The sequence below is a fragment of the Aythya fuligula genome, chromosome 1 (assembly GCF_009819795.1).
Source record: "Aythya fuligula isolate bAytFul2 chromosome 1, bAytFul2.pri, whole genome shotgun sequence".
NCBI classification, from domain to species: domain Eukaryota; kingdom Metazoa; phylum Chordata; class Aves; order Anseriformes; family Anatidae; genus Aythya; species Aythya fuligula.
In genome coordinates, this window is record NC_045559.1 from 254,673 (window position 1) to 269,117 (window position 14,445).

The 14,445-nt window shown below is 45.2% G+C and overlaps 1 protein-coding gene across 1 annotated transcript in view; it reads left to right on the top strand.

Annotated features, from left to right (window-relative positions):
* SHANK3 (SH3 and multiple ankyrin repeat domains 3) overlaps window positions 1-14,445 on the top strand; it is a 346,038-nt gene that overhangs the window by 21,502 nt on the left and 310,091 nt on the right. The gene's annotated exons all lie outside the window — the stretch shown is intronic.

Here is a 14,445-nt window from a genome sequence, read left to right on the forward strand (position 1 = left end):
CATAGAATCATTAGGGTTGGAAAAGACATTCAAGATCATTTGGTCCAACCATCACCCTACTACCGATGTCACCCACTAAACCATGTCCCTAACAGCCAGGTCCAACCTTTCCTTGAACACCTTATTGTACCTCTCATCTAGGGGAATGTCCCTGGGGAGCCTGGCTGTCCAGTGTAACAGTGTAAGGCGTGATGGAGGCATGCAGAGGTGCTCCCCATGGATCCTTTGCAGTGCTGTGGTTACAAACTGTGTGACCTCAGGGTAGGACCAGCCTATTGGCTTACACCAGGAGCAGCCACCTGCCAGTGCAGAGAATGAAGAAGCTGTATCCTTACTGTGGATGTTGTCTCCCAGGGGTTTATATATGTGGATTTGTGGCAGCGCTTTATCTTCAAGCTTTTGCCTCGGCACTAGCCTTGCACAGGCTTGAGCTGACCACTCACATTGGCTGTTTTTTGGTTTGTTTGTTTGTTTCCTCCTGAGATCACTGTGGGTGATTTCCAGCAGCTCAAGCCAAATTTTGTTTCTTCCCACTGCTCATGCTTGTTTGTTGAGGCACTGGTCAATTTAGAAACTGGTGCTCCAAATTAAGCTGAGCTGGAGCTGGGTGGGGATAATCCATCTTCCCTTTTCTATGATCTAACAGAGGGTATTGTTCCACATTTCTTTTTCTCTCCTCCCCATTATTGCTGACAAATGCATTTCTAATTTTCTGTCTCATGTGTAATCATTATCAGGCATTGAAACTTGTATAGTTTTTCTTTTCTACTGAGTATGTGTGTGTAGAGTTTTACAAAACAGGATTAATCTTTGCTGAGTCTCATTGTCTGGAAACATCACATTTTGTGGTATACTTCCTGCTTATTTAGGATGCAATCATTATTAGCAACATCTTATTTCCTTTTAATGTCTTTGTTGTTTGATTGACCCCAGATGCTATTTAACCTCCTTCCTCTATTTAGGTCTTTGACCTTATTTATTGTTGCTGCTATACTGGCTGAGGGCTCAAGAACAGTATGGTAGTGGCATATTCAAGAAAAAATCGAGAAATTAAAATCATGCAAACAAGATGTCGTGAAGCAGTATTAGAATTTTAGAATCACAGAATATACCGAGTTGGAAAGGACCCACAAGGATCATCATGTCTAACTCCTGGCACCACACAGGTCTACACAAAAATTCAGCCCGTATGACTAAGAGCACAGTCCAAAGGCTTAAACTCCAACAGGCTTGGTGTCGTGACTACATCCCTGGGGAGTCTGTTCCAGTGCGGGACCACCCTCTTGGTGAAGAACCTCTTCCTGATATCCAGCCTGAACCTCCCTGTCGCAGCTTGACTCCATTCCCTCTGGTCCTATTGCTGCTCACTAAAGAGAATAGATAGGTGAATATTAAACACTGCTTCTAAAATGTGGAATTTACTCTATTTCCATGGTCCAGGAATTTTATAATTCTCAACATAAGGAAAACTTCTGTCAGTCTGCTAGAAGTCGTGTTTTTCCTGATACTGGTTTTAATAACACTGGTTTTATTAAAACAGTCCGTAACTGCCTTTGGCTTATAGCTCAGCTTTGCTGTAGACCACTGCTTCCTAAATGTGTCCTGACTTTCACAGGTCATTGGCATCATTAGAGGCTTGGTTGATTAATTAAACAGCCAGCTAACCTAACAAAATCCTACTCCCTGCTCCTGATTGGCTCTTCCTTCTTACTGGTTTATTGATAGAAAGTCATGCTTTGTTATATCACTGCTTTACAAAATTGACTTGCAGAACAAGTGGTGAGCTGTTGATGCAGGGGGCCAGGGAAAGGAGCAGTGCTGGAGGCCGCAGGCGCAAACAGCCACGTGTACTTGGGACTGGACCACGTGCCCTGCATGGGGTCAGGAGGGGGGAGCCCATGTGGGCATGGGGAAAGTGTGACTGGGTACCAGAGGGGAGAGTGCAGCATCCACTGATGCATGGGTAGAGGTCATAGTGCAAATGCGTGGTGGGAGGTTGTGAGAGCAGCAGTACCTACTTAAGCAAAACAGGCATTGCATTTTTCCTTCTTTTCCCTTAGTAATGTCCTGCTGTTAATTTTCAGTATAAGGAGGTGAAGTAGTTGCAGGGAAAAAAGGGGAAAGCAGAATCAAGATTGTGCTGTGAGCTGTCCCAGGGATGTCAGGGCAAGCACGGAGGCTCTATAAACTGCCATGTACTGCTCAGCTGAGCCACTTCAGTGCTGCTGGAGGCTGAGGGCCTCCGGATTCAGGCACAGATGCTAAACTTAACAGTAAATTAAGTAAGTTGCTGAGAAGACTCCCTTCAACACTCAGATGTTGCAATTTCTATATTATAGTCTTATCATTTTTAGTCTGCTACATTTTAGATTCTGGATAGGCTGGACCAATGGGCTGAGGCCAACTGCATGAAGTTCAACAAGGCCAAGTGCCGGGTCCTGCACCTGGGGCGCAATAACCCCAAGCAGAGCTACAGGCTGGGAGATGAGTGGTTGGAAAGCTGCCTGGCGGAGAAGGACCTGGGAGTATTGGTTGATAGTCAGATGAATATGAGCCAGCAGTGTGCTCAGGTGGCCAAGAAGGCCAAGAGCATCCTGGCTTGTATAAGAAGCAGTGTGGCCAGCAGGTCTAGGAAGCCTGTACTCAGCTTTGGTGAGGCCACACCTCGAGTACTGTGTTCAGTTTTGGGCCCCTCGCTACAAGAAGGACATCGAGGTGCTTGAGCGAGTCCAGAGAAATGCGACGAAGCTGGTGAGGGGCCTGGAGAACAAGTCCTATGAGGAGCAGTTGAGGGAGCTGGGCTTGTTCAACCTGGAGAAAAGGAGGCTCAGGGGTGACCTTATTGCTCTTTATAAGTACATTAAAGGAAGCTGTAGTGAGGTGGGGGTTGGTCTATTCTCCCACATGCCTGGTGACAGGACGAGGGGGAATGGGCTAAAGTTGTGCCAGGGGTGTTTTAGGTTGGATGTTAGGAAGAACTTCTTTACTGAGAGGGTTGTTAGACATTGAAACAGGCTGCCCAGGGAAGTGGTGGAGTCACCATCCCTGGAGGTCTTTAAAAGATGTTTAGATGTTGAACTTAGTGATATGGTTTAGTGGAGGACTTGTTAGTGTTAGGTCAGAGGTTGGACTCGATGACCTTGAGGTCTCTTCCAACCTAGACAATTCTGTGATTCTGTGATTCCCAAATTCCTGTTTCAGCAATATGTTCAATTTTTGGGTTGCTTTGGATTTTTTTGTACTTTTTGAGCCATTGTGACCAAAGTAATTGCATTCTGCCTCAGGTTGTTTTTCTGTGGGAAGTATGATATACATTTTCTTACAGGTCCAAAGGAATCTCCAGTATATAAATACAGAGCCTGCAAACTCTGCAGTTGCTGATAGAAGAAAAATGCTATTTTTTTGTAACTGTGTAAAATATGGGAGTAAGGTAGTCAATGTAGGCCCTTCTAATACTATTTAACTTATTATTAACTTCAGTTTATTTGACAACTTGAAATTTCTTTCTACAGCAGAATTTTTATTGCAAACATGATAATATTGTAGAAGTTGCCATTTGTGAACCTCGAGGCCTCGGTTGCCTGGGAACAGTCAAGCATTTGGGCTGCTGTTGGGAGGCTGCCAATGCTCAGTGTGTTGGACAAATACTGGCTGAATTGATCATCAGAGGAGTGGTTAATAAATTTATCAACGTTGTCATTATTCTTTTTTAATTAAAAGCCATAGAGTAGAGGAGCGTGCCTCTTCCAGCATCAGCTCTTGCCTGCCAGCTGATGCTGCCATAAGTGCCACTGCTCACAGGGCACTCAGGATGCTTCCCTGCGAAGAGGCAGGAGGGCAGCTGGAGGTGGCAACCCTTTGACAAGTGCAGTTCAGCCATGGGAGTTTTGTGAGGGTCCCTGCAGAGCCACTGCAGGGGTCTGCACCAGGACCCTGGGCACAGCAGCCCTGCACCTGATATCTCTGTAACAGAAGAGAGTGGGGCTGTGCCAGCCTGAGTACCGCCTATACCATTTTGTAGAGGTGCAGTCCCTCTGGAGCATCTGGAGCTCAGGGCAGAGCTGGGCAAGGAGTCAGTAGAAGAAGTGAAGAAACAAACTGAATCAACAGTGTAAAGTGTTGGGGATGTTTCACAAAAGAATGGATCAGCAGGTGAGTTCTGAAGCAAACTGATTAGAAAAAAACAACAAAACAGTAGGTAATTATTGAAGGAATTTTAAGTATGGAGTGGATGAGTAGGTAGTAATAATGTGTATTTTCACTCAAAACAGTTATTAAATCATGGAAAAGAGATTAGCAAGAAGGATTTGTTGACACTAAAGCTTTTGCTAAGGATGTCTTCAATGTGGAAAGTTAATGACCAATAAACTTATATGTGGTATAGTAGTTATACAGTTAATTGAAAACAGGAAAATTGAACAGCTGGAAAATAATTTCTGATAAGATTTAACCATTGCATTTTTAGAAGGTCATGTCTCCTTAATCTATTTTCATTCTTTAATAAGAAAGAATGGATGTGAGAGATGACTGAGAGGATTTATCAAGATTTCAAAGTAGCTTGATGAAAACACCTCTGAAATGTTTTTAGAAGTTGCACGTGGAAAGAAGAGTTGTAGTACCCTGAATGTCAAGTGAAGAGATTGGCTTGGGAAAGCATAGAAAAAAAAGATGAATTCTTGTCTTCAGAGGAGTTTGGTGGGGTGCTGAGGGGCAGTAAGGAAAATACCTCAAGTTTTGTTCAGTGTTAATAATTTGAAAAGGAACATAGCAAAGTGGGCAGCATGCAAGTTTTACTCTTCCAGGAAACTGTAGTATTATATTTTAAACTCTCTTAGTGCTTACAGGCTTCTCCTCAGAGGGGCCTCCAGCAGCTGTAGGAATAGCCATAAGGACTGGCAGAGACAAGCACCAAGCCCTGACTATGGCCTCCAGCAATCCTGGGGGATGGAATGGGACAGGACCAGATGGAGTGACTGGATAGCAAATGGCTTTGCAGGAAAGCCCAGGGGACCCTAGGGGCCTTCAGAACCAGCACTGACAGTGCTCTCGGGCAGTGAAGGCTGAGCTCATCCTGGGTAGTGATGGCTGATGGCAGCCAGCAGGTGTGGGCAGGGATGGCTCCCCTCCACTCAGTACTGGTGAGACCCATCAAGATACTGGGGCCAGGCTGGGCTCACCAGCCCAGGCAGACATTGACACAATCCGGCAGGTTTGTGTCATGGAGGCCGCTGAGATGCTCAGGACTGAGGTGCAGGAGGTAGGAGGAGAGGCTGAGAGTGGAATTTTCTTAGACCAGGGAGAAGAGGAGACCTTACTGCCATCTGTGAGTACCTAACAGGGTGGGGAGAGGCGACAGAGCTGGGCTCCTCTGGGAGTGCCATGATGGGACAAGAGGCCCAAGATACAGCCAGAGATGTCATCCTTCCCTGTCAGGAAATGCCCTTCACTCAAAGGAGGTGGGACGTGGACTGGAGCCTTGAGAAGCCATGGGGGTCTCTGTCCTTGGTCTCTGGCCAGCACTGTGCATCCTTTAACAGGTCACCTCTGCTTGAGCAGGGCCAGCTTTTTCAGGACTCTTCCACTGACATAAGTCTGTGACTCCCTGCTGCAGGGCTCCACAGGTGAACATGTGTCAGGTTGTAGAGAAATAGCCATTCTGAGTCCAGCTTTGACTCTGCCAGTTTCTCTAATTACCCTCCCGAGTTTTGTTTTGAAAGACTTTACTGTTGGTGTGTGGAAGTTAGTGCAAGTTAACAGAACCAATGTGGTTTTAACTAACAAAGTGTATGTGCAAAAGTCTTGGAGTTTTAAGTATGAAGAAAAAGAAGCCACACATGAAACTGTGGATCTGGTCATTGAGATCTTTGTAAAACAAGTAAAGTAGAGAGTGGTCCTAAACTAAACCAAGAGTAACTGTTGCAATTAGAGTCAGATCTGGGTAGGGTGTTCTGATTGGGTTAAGCTAAACAACTGATGATACACCATGCTGATTTTTGGTTATGATTGTGTGAGTTGAGGTACCTGGGAGACCAGCTTGGAGTCAATTTCCAGAACCCTGCAGCATGCCACTGAAGGACCAGCACAAGTGTGTTTAATGAAGATTACCTATCTGTTTTCTTGTCTTGTGTTGTTTGCATCAATTCCCAAGGAAATAATACCTGTTTATCTTTTCCATGCCACTTTTGGTGTTCTCATATTCCTTCTCAGTCTTCTTTTTCTCAGACTGAAGATTCTTGTATGTTTAGTTGAGCTTCATATGGATGCTGCTCCAGGCCAATGATCATCTTTCCCGCCCTTGTCGGCACCCTTGACCACTTCTGGTGTGGCCTTTCTGAAACAGGAGCCAGGACTGCGTGCAGTATGCACGATGTGGGTCTTCCGATGCAATGGTGCTTTCAGCTCCTTTGGTAGTGGTCTCTGCTGTTCTGTTGGGCACCTGCTGAGTGGTGCTCTGGTGAGGTCATAGGACTGCTGGCCATAGTAAGGTAAGAGTCTGCTCAGAGCCTGTCCTCATCTGCACTTTTACCTGCACTATTCTTGAGCCATTTGGCTCTGAGGTCCTTCTGCTGGGTTTTGCTGTCAGCTCACAGTTTTGCCACACTGAGTGCATTAATTCTTGCCTCAAAATTTGCTTCCCCTTCCCAGACCATCCCAGACCTGTGAGCAGCACAGGCAGTGGTCAAAACCTTGTGAGATGTTTCTGTGAAAACTGGGGTCAGTTTTCACACAGGAAAACACAGGATCAGTTTGGGAAGGACCCCACATGGAGCAGGGGCAGAGGGTGACTGAGAAGGAGCGGAGGAGACAAAGTGTTTTGGACTGACTGCAGCCCCCATTCCTCTGTCCTCTTGTGCCGCTTGGGGGGAGGAGGTGGAAGAGGGTAGAAGGGGGAAAGGGGTCTTCAGTTTGTTTTTGTTTCAAGGGCTGGAGCACCTCTCTTATGAAGAAAGGTTGAGAGAGCTGGGGATGTTCAGCCTGAAGAACAGAATGCTCTGAGGAGACCTCATTGTGCTTTCAGTGCTTAAAGGGGTCTTAAAGAAAGGATGGAGAGGAACTCTACTTGGGTAGATAATGATAAGACAAGGGGGAATGGTCTTTAAAAGAGGACAGATTTAGTTTACACATTAGGAAGAAATTCTTCACTGGAAGGGTAGTGAGGCACTGGAACAGGTTGCCCAGAGAAGCTATGGATGCCCCATGTGAGAAACAAAATTGTGTTTTTGCAATAGAAGGTGTTTTTGCAGTGGAAATTCCCAGTAACCTTGCATATTCAAAAGTGATTTTGCAGCATAGCTGTGGGGAGTATGTTAAGCAGATAAGGGGAAGGTCCTACTGTCCCAAAATAAGGAGAATAGCTAAGAAAAACAGGATGAGCAGTACGAAGTCAGTAAAAACAAAAATCATGGGCCCTCTAATCATGAGAGAAGAAGGAAAAAAGGGAAAAGGAGAAATTAACAGTCAAATAAAATTGTACATATGTGGTATAGAAGTGCGTCAAGTAGATTGTGAACCTGTAGTACTCAGCCAATGAGGAAACAGGGCAGAAATCAGGTGTTGGGTAATAAGGAATATAAGGTTATGATAAACCTTTACTGTGCGCTCCTGCTTGCAGGATGCCCGCCATTGCAATCACAAATAAAATAGCTTCACAGAAGGTCCTGTCTGAAGAAAGTTATTGAGATTTTTCTCACACCCCATACCTGGAGGTGATCAAGGCCAGGTTGGATGGGGCCTTGGCCAACCTGATCTAGTGGGTGGCATACCTGCTATGGCAACAGGGTTGGAACTAGATGATCTTTAAGATCCCTTCCAACCCAAGCCGTTCTATGATTCCATGACTCTATGATCTTTGTGCATCCCCTCTACCTCAGGATATTCTCTGATTCTATGAAATAGGAGACTGAAAAGCTCCACTAGGCCAAACCAATGGTCTTTCTGACCCTGTATCAGTCTCTAGTAGTGGCTAAAGGGTATCATATTTAGGGAACACATGAAGCCTTGTCTCTTTCTGCAGTCTGATCCCCCCACAATCTTGTTTTAACAAATACTGGTTTAGGATGTTAGCCTATCAAAATAAATTATGTTTTAATTCATTCAAATGCGCAGTTTTACAGGTAACTAAGGACTGATGCCAGATCAAGAAAACAAGGAGATATGTATTGGAAAGAATGTGGGGTTTGACTGCCTGAAAAGGGTCCAGTGGTCAAAGTAAACTGAACCCAAACTGCCACATGCTTTATTGAAAACTGCTAATGTGATGCCTGGAGTTAGAAGCAAGTGGACAGTGAGTTGAAGTGAGGACGGTATTTTTTAGCTGTATATGACAGCTGTGAGACAGATGCTGGAATTTTGCCTCTGGCTCTGCATTCTGCAATTTAAAAGGTATATTTAAAATTAAAGAGAGTGCTGAAAAGAGCAACAAAAATGATTTGAGATCTGGAGAAAATGCATTATAATTTATACATACTAGTTTCTTCAGCTCACCCTGAACAAGACTAAAAGGTAACTATGTTAAACAGGGGTTGCCAGTACAGCAAGACACAGTACTAAACAGTTATTCAATATCACAGATCACAAGCTATATCACAAGATATAACAAGAAATAATGATTGGAGGTTAAAACCAAGGAAATCAAATGAGAATGAAGACTACCTTTTATCATTGAGGATGAGTATTTGACTTATTAATTTATCCAAGGAAGGAGTGCCTTTTCTATCTTTTTTTTTTTTTTTAATTTATTTTTAAGGGATTCTTTTCAGGAAACAGCCAAATTGAAGCAATTCAGATGATCATTGTAGTTAATGGTTGAGACTTGCAGAGTACTGGTATATTGCTCAGAATAAATGATTTAACAGGCTTTCTTGGCTTTACATTTGCTGAATCAGAAGGCATGTTGAATGTGTGCTGCAAAGGCAACTACCATATGCTATTTTCACTGGTTTCATCCATTCCCTAGTCAAATTTGATTTCGTTTACTCTTTATACTGAGAATTTATTTACCAGTTCTGTATGTATTTATTAGGACCTTTCTATCCGGGTACTGTTTCTCTATATTGATGCTGGATGAACAGAAGATCTTATTCACCCTTCTGTAGAAGAAGCTTTACTGTATGTGGCTTTTGTCTGCACTAAACAGAGCTAAAGCTTCTCAGATCTTCATTTTCCAACTGCTCACAAGTTAGACAGTAGTTTGTGGTGTTTTTTGTTTGTTATGTTTGTTTTGTTTGTTTTGTTTCTCTGTGTGTGGTTGTGTGGTTGTGTGGTTGTGGTTGTGGTTGTGATGGTGCAGTGAGCCAATCAGGAAAAAGTTCCAGGTCTCTGAAGGAAATACTCACCTCTTTAACCTATTTTGGGCTCTTTGGTTGGACCTATAAGTCAAGCTGATCCCAAACTTTTTTTGCATTTCCTTTGCACTGTCTTTTCTGTATGAAGAGTTCAGCAGTTGGATGAAATGGGCTGGTGATTTTGCTCTTCAGCAGCCCTTTCCTTGCAGGTGGTTAATAATAAAGCTGTTGTAGCTTTGTGTAAGAGGGAGCTTTTGCCTAAACCACTCACTTAGAGTTAATCAGGTGCTGGATCTCTTTAAACATTCATTTCAAGCTGTGTTTGTATCAGAGGCAGCTGCTTCTCTGAAAGCAATGATGGAGGGACTATAGGATGGAGATGGTTGTCACTGTCAGCACAGCAGAGAGGTTGTAATATGGGGTCTCTTGGACTTTACTTTTTTTTTTAAAGAAGTAACTGTGAATAGCTTCCTACCCACAAAGGATACCAGAGGATGATACAACAGTCAACAACATCCTTCTAGACTGGGTCATAAGCAGCAACCATTTTGCTGGAAAACTAAGTGAGCCAAAATACTTTATCTACAGCATGGAACTCTGCAAGAAGGGCTCATGCACAAGCCACCTTCCTGCTGGGAGCTGAGAACCTTCCTCCTACTCTTTATCTTGTTTCCTCTTGGTGGAGGCAGCTTCTCCTAGCATGGTGTTCCAGCACATCAGATGGCAGGGCCAGAGCTTTCCTCAGGAGGTGATCTAAGCCCCCAAATTCCTGTTGTTTTGCCAGCATACACATTGCTCTGTAAGCTGGTCCCAGTCTGTTCACCACCACCATCCAGCGCACAGGAAACTTGTGCTGGCTTCTCTTCTTCTCCACTAAAATGCAGGGTGGTTGTTTCTCTGCCCAGTCCCTGCAGAACCCAGCTTCTTCCTTGGCCTGTGTTGCTGAAGCAGAAAAGCTGCACTGGTGATGTCCATCCCGTCCCGCAGTTTCCTGGCCAGGGACTGTCTCAACCTCTGCCCGTCTGTGAGTGGGGGCTGCTGCTGGCTCCCTGGCTGGTGGCAAGCTGAGGCTGCCACTGGTGGCAGTGCCCCAGTGGCTCCAGTGGCAGTGCTGTCTTGTGGCTCTGATCCATCTCCTGTGAGCAAGGCCAGTAGGATCCTGCAGGGGAGCAAGTGGAGGCAGAGGATTAATAATCTCTGCCCCACATCACAGGAAGAATTCACTGCTGAAACTGCTACTTAAGTGGATAGGCTTTTAATAAATCAGAGGGAAAAATTACTTATAATTGGGAAAACCAGGTATAGTCTTTTAAATAAAGGTCATAAAGATACCTGGGCTTGTTTGTTTTGTACCTGTTTTCTGTTCCTGTGACTTGGTCCCAGTCCCTGCATCAGATGGAGCCACTGCCCACTGGGTGCAAACCCTGGCTGTTGCAGCAGGGTGCTGTCTGCTCCTTTGGGATGTTTCACTTCTGGGTCTGGGCTCAAGTCCAGTACACTTGTCCCCTGCAGACCACTCTATGCCTCCAGTCACCTTTGTCATCTTTACCTTTCCTGTTTCTGTTTTTTCCTGAAAAGACAGAGTGATCAGACCCACACGTGATGTAGAAGATCTGGATGTGCTGCCAATTTAAGTGTTGTAACAGCCTTCAGCCTACATCACTTCAGCTCACATCCCGGCATGTGCACATGTGACTCTGCTAATGAACACCTCCGTGTCAGGAAACCCGCCTGGTTAACCTTAACCTTTGTTTACCATCTTCCTTGTTGGTTATTCCAAAAGAATATTTCCTTGCTTTTGGAAGTCTTGTTTATGGCAGCAAGGGACATTGTTGAAAACACTTTGGCAGTACGAGTGTGTATTGGGTAAGCAGGCCAGCCTTGCTCTGGCAGCGTGGGTTCTCTCCAAGCTCTCCTCGTAGGTGGGAGGCATGTCTCTACAGAAAGTAAGCTGTTCTCCCAGCAGTGCGGATGCTTGTCCAAGTCCTGTCCGTTTCCCTGTCAGAGAGGTCAGTCCTGTGGGACCCAGGGCACTGCAGCACCCAGCGGGATCTCAGTGCTTCCTGCCTCAGCTCTGCTCCCACTCCAAAGACAGTTTGCACCACCATGGTCAACACTGTTCCATCAGCCTGCTCTTGAACTTGTCATGCTCCTGTGCCTGCTGTGGAGTTTTTGTCACCTACCTATGAGTTTCTGCGTGTTGGCAGCTGTAGTGGCAGCAAGGAGCCTGTCCTGTTGCCCATCCTCACAGGAAGAGCCCAGGGACTCTTCCTGGGATGACTTCACACCTCAGTCACTTGCCAACCTCACCCACTGTCCATCAGACTCCCCACTTCCTTTGCATTTGCTAGTTTTTAATGCCTTTGTTACCATTGTCTTTTTGTATGTGGTTTGTTCTGCTCTCAGTCAGAGGTGACTCCGTTTTCTAAAGGAAGTCTTTTACTTTCTATAGCTTTCCCTGCTCTGTTGTTTTGGCTACTCTGTCTTTCTCTGGGACCTCTTAGAGACCATTTTTCTATTTTTGCCATACATTCGTTCAGAGCTTCTAATGTGATATTATGAAATATATTCCCTGCTGCCTGCAAGCACGTTACCTTTTCAGCTGCTTCTTTTAATTTCCTTTCAACTCTTTCTCATTTTTGTGCATTTCGATGAAAAATTTTAGTCTTTTTTGCTGTTAAAGGATCGTCAAATATAAGTTCTTTATTGTCATTATTGCAGGGTGGTTCCTGAATAGATCTTGTCTGTCATCCTCTGTGGTGCTGAGGATTGAATCTGAAGCTATGAGCTCTTTCTTCCTTCAGGAAGGAGTCATCCATGCTGTCTAACTTGCAAAGCTGCATCGTTTTCTTTCAGGAGTTGTTTCTAAGGCTTTGATTGTTGTATGACAAAAATTATTGCTAGTGACAGTGAGCCAAACCGAGCAGCTTATTCTGAAAGCTTCTTCCAGCCTGTCCCCATCCAACCTGGTGCAGGGTCGGCTCTGCAGTGTCTCTGTGTGCTTGCCCGGGTTCCTCATGGGGACTGGTGTAAGAGCAGTGCTCAGCATCCTGTCAGGAGAGCCTGAGGAGCAAGGGGGTACAGACCTGCCCTTCGCCTACAAGCCTGGGACTGCACGAGACAACTGGTTTCCTGATTCCTTTTAACATTCTTGTTGGCTTGAGTGTCCCAGCCCTTAGGGCTGGAAGTTATTCCTGCCTGTGTCAAGTGCTGTCTCAGGGCTGGATGTCCCTGTGCCTGCTGCGACAGGGCCCTGTGCTGTTTGAACTCAGCACCTCTTTCCTGATGGAGGTGGGGATCAGTGCTTGGTATGGTGCTTGTGGCTCAAGCAGATGAACATTTCCTGCTCTGTCTGGGATCAGCCAGGTACTGATTTGGGAGCTGCCATGGCTGTCCTGGCTGTGCTGGTGGAGATTGATGCATTCCCAGTGAAAGAGGAGTTGGAGGAGCCCTTGCTGCAGTGTCTGCCTGAGCAAACTGAACACAGAGCGGCTTTCTGCTGTGGATCCATGCAGACTTCAGAGTTAAGGCTGTACAGAGAGATCCTTTGCAACCATTTGGCAGGGGTTGGTGGGATATTGCTCCTGGAGCGTCTGTGCTGCATCATGGAGTGGAATAAGCATGTTTAGTTTCAGGAACTCTGATATGAGAAAGTTATTAATACATTTAATGGTATTTGGAAAAACTGAGACATTACACTTTAAGTAGAGTAATTGCCACAAACGGCAATGAAGCATTTTGACCTAACAGTGGAAGTACGTATTTTTTTCTTTCCAATTTCTGACACTGGTTAATGAAACACACTGCAGAACGGAAGCTGTTTTCTCTCCTAAACAGGAAACAATATTCTCCAGAGTATGTTTTTGCAGTGTAAAGTTTGATATAAGATTCACTGATTTTTGTATAGGGATGTGCCTTCAACCAGCACTTGTGCTTGTACATATGTGCATATCTGTCAATAGTTTTTTCCCATTAGCCACATATTTTTGTACCAAAAAGCATAATTTGACAATGAGGAAAAATCCTAGAGACTAAGTAAGCATGTCGGAAGGTATACATGTAGATGGTGATTTTCTATTTAGGGGTCCCTGAAAGAACGATACATGTTCTGCTGAAGCACAACAGAGCTGACATGTCACAGGTTTTGAACTCTTGATGTCTCAGACCACCAAGTGTCTGCCTCTCCTCAGTGCCTGCTTTAGGACAAGCACGTGTTGATAAGTATGCTCACTTGCTACTGTGGTCAGCAATGAAATAGATAACTCTGACCTCTGTTTGCAGTACATGGCATGCTGCCAAGTGCAAGTTATCCTTGCCTGAGAAAAATGAACTGTAACATCAGCTCAGTTGTCGTGTTGCTTGGTGACTTCTGGGTGGTGATCAGGCCTGGCACTGTGCAGTGCAGCACTGGTGCTCTGCTGCCTACCGCCCATTTGCTTTTCTTTAGGCAAAGCTGTTTAATTTTTCAAAGCAGTTGCTCACTTTGCCTTCCAGCACAGAAATCAGGAGCTCTACATGGAACTGACAGGCAGTGGTTTTGAAACAAAACACTGAAACAAGACCAGAGACTTTCTTCTCCTTGCCCAGAAAGTGTGGATGGGGTGGAAGAGCAAAGAAGGAGGAAAACCAAAGTAACCGGAATGAGGAGACATCAAGGGCCAAAGAGCAAAAACTGTGACCTGGGAGGGGAAGCTGAGACCACTGATGGGGACTGGCTGTTGTAAGCCTGACCTCTGGTGCTGCCAGCACAGCATCTTCCTTCCTTCCTGCTCCTGGCTGTGAGAGCAGACATTGTGAAGGGCCTGTGGTTCTGCAGCCAAGACAGCCAGGGTGCACGACAGCTGCAGAAGACATAGCTTGAAGGTGATGGACTGCGAACACTTGATTTCTCAGGTCCTGAGCAGGGGAAGCTGCTTACAGGACCAGGGAAATTCACTGCGTGTTAGAGGGTGGAAAGGAAAAATAGGACTTCGAATGCATGAAGACAGAGTTGACAGAAGACTTCACTGGATGCCTTGCCTTCCTGGAAGGGGTTGCAGTGCTGGCATGCACTGCTCCTTTTTTTACACACGTGTGAAATTCCTCGTGGAGAATTCAGTAGACTCCTTACACACTGTCAGAGGGATATTTAATTAAAATATTGCTATAATACTGTTGTTAG